Genomic DNA, 8449 nt, shown 5'->3' on the forward strand with positions numbered 1-8449 from the left:
GAGCCCGCCCAGCGCCGCGAGCCTGCGCACACTTCCTCAGCTAAACGCCTCACAGCCCTCTCGGCTTCCGTAGCCCCGCCCCCGCGCGGGCCCGCCCCCAGCCTCGGCCCCGGAGCCACCGCCCCGCCCCTCCTTGGCCTCTCCCGCCCCTGGCGGTGGAAAGTGTGGCTGGAATCGTTCTCGTCTTGCGGGCTGCGAGAGCACCGGTCTCCGACAGCCCTGCGTGTTTCTGTTCCCTTCCACCGTGTCCATAACGATCCTGACGCCAGATATGTTCTTTGGCTCCTGGGCAACCGCCAGCTCGATGGTCATTCGTCATTCATTCGTTCTTTCCACGTTTATTAAAGTTCCAGAATTCCAGCTCGAGAACACTTCATAGAGGAAGCTTTTCCTGAAGGCCAGAAATGCCCTTGTGCCCGCGGGCTGACGTTATACCACAATATAAGCGCAGAGGGAGCGGGTCCTAGTCTGTCACCCTGCCCCCCGCTGACTAGTGCAAGGTTGCAATAATGCAGTTTTCTCCAAGGAAGGATGCAGCCGCCTACCTACCCCTCCCTCTGTGAGGTGTTACCCGGAGAATTTAATACACCCGACAAAAAGCATCATCCCTACTGCAATGCCAATGTGGGGGCCTTCTGACCCGTGGGGCCATAAACATTACCTGGGGAAGTAGCTCAAGGGAAATTTCTTGCTCACCAGACATACAAGGGTCAGTCGCAAGGTGCATCCTCTTGTTCTTGAGAAAGACGTTTTCATTGTTCTCTTTGCTTCTCTCTATGCATTCGTGTGAAACCCTGTCCAGACTTGGAAGTCACGTCTACCCGACATGTATGTAACTATGACGCTGTTTACCCAGTGATAAAATTATAATCTCTCTTTATTGGCGCCGAAGGGGTTCTGCGTTGGCAAAGGCTATTTCCCTAACACCAGCATAGTGCATGGTTCATAGCAAACACTGCATAAGTATTTGCAGAAAGAACGGATCGAAGACCCCAGTGTGTGCTGAGCACAGTGCAAGGTGCTGGGGGGACAAAGGTGAGGGAGACAAGGTCTTGGCCCCCAGAGACTCAGTCTGGTGGGAGAGACTGACTGATAAGCCCGATTCCAGTGCTGTGCTGTTAATACTCCAATAGCAGCCCGCAAAGTGCTCCCAAGGCTGCTGAGGAAGCAGACCTCACATAAAAGGCCTGTCGTGTAGTTAATGGTTAAGAGCACAGGTGCCAGAGCTAGATAAGCCAGGGTTTGAATACGAGCCTGGCCTCATTTAATTGCTGGGTGACCTTGGGCAAAGTACACTGTCTGAATCTCAATGGGCTTATCAACTAAATGGGAATATTAATAATTGTGTGGGATTTGAAGTGAGATGATGCGTGCACAGCACTCAACACACTGCCAGGCCTGTCGTGAAAATTATTATCATGTTTGTTATCAATGATGCACCAGATGAGAGAAAAACCTGGAGGTGAGAGCCTGATGAAACAGCTCTGGGTGCTAGTCCTCCGCACCCCAAGGTTCCAAGGAGGTGTGGGAATTAAATGAAATAAAATAATTAAATGAGTCACAGGAGATGAATGAAGAAGGGTGCTTTTAAGAATCAAAGGAGAGGGGGGTGCCTGGGTGGCTCAGTCGGTTGAACGTCCGACTTGGGTTCAGGTCATGATCTTGCAGTTTGTGAGTTCAAGCCCCACTTCAGGCTCTGTGCTGACCGCTCAGAGCCTGAAGCCTGCTTCAGATTCTGTCTCCCCTTCTCTCTGTCCCTCCCATGCTCATGCTCTGTTTCTCTCTGTTTTTCAATAATAAATAAAAGTTAAAAAAATTAAAAAAAAAAAAAAGAATCAAAGGAGAGGGGCACCTAGGTGGCTCATCGATTAAGCGTCCAACTTCGGCTCAGGTCATGATCTCATGGTCTGTGGGTTTGAGCCCCGCTTCAGGCTCTGTGCTGACAGCTCAGAGCCTGGAGCCTGCTTGGGATTCTGTGTCTCCCTCTCTCTCTCTGCCCCTCCCCCGCTCGCATTCTGTGTCTCTTTAAAAAATAAACAGACAAAAGAATTGAAGGAGATAGTGCTACTTACTTTACATACTATCTCCTATAATCCTTATATCAGGTCTGAGGAAAGAGTTAACCCCAACTTATAAAGAAGGAAAGGGACCAGTGAAATGGAATAGAAACCCCAGAACTAGACCCACAAACGTATGGCCAACTCATCTTTGACAAAGCAGGAAAGAACATCCAATGGAAAAAAGACAGTCTCTTTAACAAATGGTGCTGGGAGAACTGGACAGCAACATGCAGAAGGTTGAAACTAGACCACTTTCTCACACCATTCACAAAAATAAACTCAAAATGGATAAAGGACCTGAATGTGAGACAGGAAACCATCAAAACCCTAGAGGAGAAAGCAGGAAAAGACCTCTCTGACCTCAGCCGTAACAATTTCTTACTTGACACATCCCCAAAGGCAAGGGAATTAAAAGCAAAAATGAACTATTGGGACCTCATGAAGATAAAAAGCTTCTGCACAGCAAAGGAAACAACCAACAAAACTAAAAGGCAACCAACGGAATGGGAAAAGATATTTGCAAATGACATATCGGACAAAGGGCTGGTATCCAAAATCTATAAAGAGCTCACCAAACTCCACACCCGAAAAACAAATAATCCAGTGAAGAAATGGGCAGAAAACATGAATAGACACTTCTCTAAAGATGTCTTCTTTAGAAGACAGGCACATGAAAAGGCACATGAAACAGGCACATGAAAAGATGTTCAACATCTCTCTTCATCAGGGAAATACAAATCAAAACCACACTCAGATATCACCTCATGCCAGTCAGAGTGGCCAAAATGAACAAATCAGGAGACTGTAGATGCTGGAGAGGATGTGGAGAAATGGGAACCCTCTTGCACTGTTGGTGGGAATGCAAATTGGTGCAGCCACTCTGGAAAACAGTGTGGAGGTTCCTCAAAAAATTAAAAATAGACCTACCCTATGACCCAGCAATAGCACTGCTAGGAATTTACCCAAGGGATACAGGAGTACTGATGCATAGGGGCACTTGTACCCCAATGTTTATAGCAGCACTCTCAACAATAGCCAAATTATGGAAAGAACCTAAATGTCCATCAACTGATGAATGGATAAAGAAATTGTGGTTTATATACACAATGGAATGCTACGTGGCAATGAGAAAAAATGAAATATGGCCTTTTGTAGCAACGTGGATGGAACTGGAGAGTGTGATGCTAAGTGAAATAAGCCATACAGAGAAAGACAGATACCATATGTTTTCACTCTTAGGTGGATCCTGAGAAACTTAACAGGAACCCATAGGGGAGGGGTAGGAAAAAAAAAAAAAAAAAAAGAGGTTAGAGTGGGAGAGAGCCAAAGCATAAGAGACTCAAAAACTGAGAACAAACTGAGGGTTGATGGGGGGTGGGAGGGAGGGGAGGGTGGGTGATGGGTATTGAGGAGGGCACCTTTTGGGATGAGCGCTGGGTGTTGTATGGAAACCAATTTGACAATAAATTTCATATATTGAAAAAAAAAAAAAAAGAAGGAAAGGGAGAGTTGGAGAATTCCTAAGATGGGACATTTAGGCTCCAACTTTTTTTTAACTCTGTTGACATTTCAGTGACTATGCATAATTACTGTGTAATCAGCATAGGCTATGAAAGGCCAAAGCCTGATCCTTTTTCACTCCTGCTTAATAACCCCTAAAGGCTCCCCGGTCACTACAAAATAAAAAGCTCTCCAAAGGTTTCCTTCAACGCACCATTTGAGGTTTTATCCCTAAAGTACTTTACTCATTAAATCAGACCCCTGCACTCCACTTCAGTGGCCAAAGAATACGCTTAAAACAATTCAGATGATTATTCTGTAGCCTGTAGGATACATTTTTTTCCCTCAGTCATTTGACTACAAAAATGCACTATCCAGCATTCACACTTACCATTTTATATGTAAATCTACAGTTGAAAGCGCGCGCGTGTCTGTGTGTGTGTGTGTGTGTGTGTGTGTGTCTTTATCAAGCTTAGGCTTTAACCAGGTATTCAAAATATGTTTTATTTCCCTGTTTGAGCTGCACCAGTGGCATCCTTTCCTCTGCTGGTAGGCAAAGAGCCTACTTCTAGGATGTTAGGTTGTCTCTGCAGGAAGAAAGATCACAAGTGAGAATCGGGAGCGAGCAGAACTGGGGAGACTTGGGAAGGGAAAAGAGAAGGCCCACCCTAAGTAAAACAACTTTTAAAAATGAATCTAAAGAACTCTTAAAATTTGACAATTAGAAAACAAACAACACGGTTAAAATGGGGTCAAAAGATCGGAAGAGACACCTCACCAAAGAAGAAATCGAGGTGACTAATAAGTGTATGAAAGATGTTCGACATCATGTGTCATCAGGGACTTAGAAATTAAAACAGTAACATACCGGGGCCCCTGCCTGGCTCAGTTAGAAGACCACGCAACTCTTGATCTCAAGGTTGTGAGTTTAAGCCCTATGTTGGGTGTAGAGATGACTTAAACAAATAATACTTAAAAAAAGAATAAGATACTGCTACACCCTTGTAAGAATGGCCCAAACCCACAACACTGACAACACCAAATGCTGCTTAGGACAGGGAACAACAGGAACTCTCACTCATGCTGGTGGGAATGCAAAATGATAAAGCCATGTAGGAAGACAGTTTGGTGGTTTCTTACAAAAAAAAAAACTAAATGGTCCAGCAGTCACACTCCTTGGTGTCTACCCAAAGGAGTTCGAAACTTGTGTTCACACAAAAATGTGCACACGGCTTGCCAAAATTTGGAAGCAACTAAGAGGTCCTTCAGTAGGTAAATGCATAAATGATTCGTGATACACTTATATAATGTGATGTTATTCAGTAAGAAAAAGAAATGATCAAGCCATGAAAAGACATGGAGGAAACTTCAATGCACATTATGCCAAGTGAAAGAAGCCAACCAGAAAAGGCTATATATGACATGATTCCAATTATATGTCATTCTGGTAAAGGCTAAACTCTAGAGAGAGTAAAAAGATCAGTGGTTGCCAGGGGTTTGGAGGAAGGGAGCGAGGAACAGGTGGAGCTCAGAGGACTTTTAGGGCAGTGAAACCCTTCTAATACAGTAATGATGGACCCATGACATTATGTATATGTCAAAATGCATAGAGCAGGACAGCACAAAGAGTGAGCCCTAAGGTAAACTATGGACTTCAGTCAATACTGATATATTAATATTGGCTTATCAATGATAACAAATGCCCCCCACATGCAAGACGTGGAATGAGGGCTGTGTTCAAGAACTCTCTGTACTTGCCATTCCACTTTTCATAAACCTAAAGCTGCTTTAAAAAATGAAGTATTTAAAAAAGAAATAAATAAAGTCTATTTTTTAAAACACATCTAAACATTGCTGACCTTTAAGTCTGACATCGGAGTTCACACCCTCCATATCCAAGCAGTCCCCAAGGCTCTCCCCAACCCATCTTTCTCCCTTGCACCAACTGACGCCCAAGTCACCACTTCTCTTCTGCAGCTGCCTCTTTTCCCTTCTCCCAAGCCTTAGATTTGACCCCAGTCAATCCCAATCAGTTATTTGAGGTGCAGTGACTTTTGTCACAATCTGATCAAGCCACGCCAACAGCCCTTTCATGTTTCTCATTACCCTAGCGTAACTCTAGACAAAACCATCATTCACAGGGTCCTCCCCCTCCCCCTCCCCAGCTTCTGCCTCCATGCCCCATCCAGGGACTCTCCTGGACTTTTGCAATTCCTCTAACATTCTCCTGGGCCTTTGCACCAACGGGTTTCCTAGCATGAACCAATGCTACAGTGGACCAGAGGGGTGGGGGAGCCCCATGAATCAGGTAAACTGGACCGTGCTTTCCAGAGGTGAGGCTTGAGCTGGCCCCTCAGGATGGGTGTGAATTAGCCAAACAGGAAGGGGGAAGGAAGGGCGTGAAGAAGGGACAATCTCCAGGAGTCTCATTCCTGAGGCAGGAATGTGCAATATGCATACCAGAGCAGAAAACTCTATGTGGGGTGACAGAGCTCATTAGTAGGCAAAAGGGGGACCCCTGGCTTTACCCCTTTTTAGGCACCTCAACTCACCTTTTTGTACCCCAGTTTCCTGGCTGTAAGATGGGGATAATAACAATGGCCCCCTCATGAAGCACTGGAAAGATTTAAGAGTTAATGCATGAACACCACTAAGTCAGTGTTTCATGCGTAGTAAGCCTTTGGTATTAGCTATTACTATTAAGATTACCTGTTGGTCTGTTGGAGAATTTATTGCAAACAGACTACAATACAAATGTGCTGGCTGAGATATACAATGCCTTCAGAATGCCACCCTTGAAAACAGACATGGAAAATCTCACACAAAATCCCTGTATGAAAAAGAAACAAAGAAAAATGATGCTTCATTACCTCAAATGTATTTTGTAGTTCAAAGTTGGAAATTTTACTTTGTGTGGTATAAATTTACTCAATAAGGACCCATGAACACACTGGCAGTCTCAAACACGTCCAAAATCGGATCATATCACTGTATATGCTTTTATAACATAATCAGCTCAGAAAATACATATTTTTAAATACTATTATGTAAACAAAATGGACAAAATAAAGTATTTTACAAGTTACCAACCTGGTCTATCATTTTCGGAAGAGGACACTGAGACGGAGCCTGGGACTTGGTAAACCCAAAAGAATATGAAGAATCTAGAAGTACCAGCAAGCCATCCGGTCCAGAATTTTGTCTTTGACAGTGGACCTAAGAGCACCCTTTCTGGGAGAGTTAACTCATCTCCTGGTCTTCTAGACCTATCTATCCCATAATAACCCAAAATGAAATGTTTGTGTGGTCAATTAATAAATACACCCCTCACATGGCAATAGATGGTTGTCAATGGTACTAATAAATGCAAACATAATTTTATCATCTTCTAGCCAAGTGGCACATCAATAACATTTCTGGAAGTTCAGACCCTAATGTCAGGCCAGGCCTAAAAGACCAATAGCTGACCTGAAAACTCCGACTTGGAAAAATTCATTCCTTCATTCCTTATGCTGCTTCAATAGGGGTACACTCCAAATCGAGATCGGGATGATTACTGGGGTGCCTGGATGGCGCAGTTGGTTAAGTATCTGACTCTTGATCTCTGCTCAGGTCATTCATTCTCTTATAGTTCCCGAGTTCGAGTCCCACATCGGGTTCTGTACTGAAGGTGTGGAGCCTGCTTGGGATTCTGTCTCTCTGCCCCTCCCCCGCTCCCCTGCGTGTGCACGCCCTCTCTCTCTCTCAAAATAAATTAATTAATTAAAAAATTTTTTTTAAAGATTGGGATGATTACTAATGTTTTTTCATATAATCCACTAATCCATTTCAGTACGGATACTCAAATATTAGTGCTGTTCTTTATGCTTTTCCCATGTTTTTTCCGCGAATAGTTATTCCTCCTATAACTGGAAAAAGTAAAAACGCAATGTTAAATTCTTCCCACGAGGAAAAAAACAAAAACCAAAAAACTGGAAGAGTTCCATTCTTTGTGCATCCACAAGGTGGCACACTACCACTTTGTTTTTTTACTTCCCTGATATACGCCATTGGAAATGCAAACAAAACAATGAGAGTTAAGGGACGGTGTTCATTTCAGGCACTATGCTGTGTGCAGTGGAATTCTATACTCAGTAGAAGAGTTTGGATTATCCACTGCTTCATGCACTTGGACTTGGTTCTTCGGTGAGGCATCACCACAGCACTGTTTTCCCGGTCGCAAAAGTAGTTGATAACATTGTTTTAATTTCAAAAGTTATGATTTTTTTTTTTTTTGAGATTTTCTTTTTAGGTAACATCCACACCCAACGTGGGGCTTGAACTCACAACCCCGAGATCAAGAGTCGCACATTCTACTGACTGAACTAGCCAGCCACCCCGAAAAGCTATGATTTTTGAAGCTTCCTTTGAAGATATGTTTCATTAAGAAGTAAAAGGTGAAGGGGAGAAGCCAGAATTATACAGTGAAAGAATTCAGACTTCTTTCCCATCAACAAAGTATTTAATTTTGTTTATTTTATTCATCTATTTTTTGATTTTGAGGGAGAGAATGCAAGCAGGGGAGAGTCAGAGAGAGAGGGAGAAAGAGAATTCCAAGCAGGCTCCAATGCGGGGCTCGAACCCACCAACCGTGAGATCACGACCTGAGCCGAAACCAAGAGTCGGGCGCCTAACCGACGGAGCCACACAGGCACCCCTCCCATCAACAAATTATTTTAAATTACATGTTTAAATTACATATTTTCTATCGAACAAAAAGATGTGCTAAACATTTCTGAGAAGAGGGTAAGAAAAACTTCCTAAGGCCCTGGCATATTTTCACAGTATTAGTAAATAACGTTTCAGATTCGGGAGATAAATGTCTCCGTCTTTTCAGAAAACTTCTCCTC

General features: G+C 43.6%; 1 long non-coding RNA gene across 1 annotated transcript; it reads right to left on the bottom strand.

The window, feature by feature from the left end:
- Positions 1-4048: 4048 nt before the first annotated feature.
- LOC122205141 lies at positions 4049-6179 on the bottom strand. Its single transcript, XR_006195912.1, has 2 exons — positions 6113-6179; positions 4049-4147 (listed from the first exon to the last, which is right to left on the bottom strand). It is a non-coding gene; the product is annotated as an uncharacterized LOC122205141 (long non-coding RNA).
- Between the last annotated feature and the right edge of the window lie 2270 nt (positions 6180-8449).

This window comes from Panthera leo, chromosome D4 (assembly GCF_018350215.1).
Source record: "Panthera leo isolate Ple1 chromosome D4, P.leo_Ple1_pat1.1, whole genome shotgun sequence".
NCBI classification, from domain to species: domain Eukaryota; kingdom Metazoa; phylum Chordata; class Mammalia; order Carnivora; family Felidae; genus Panthera; species Panthera leo.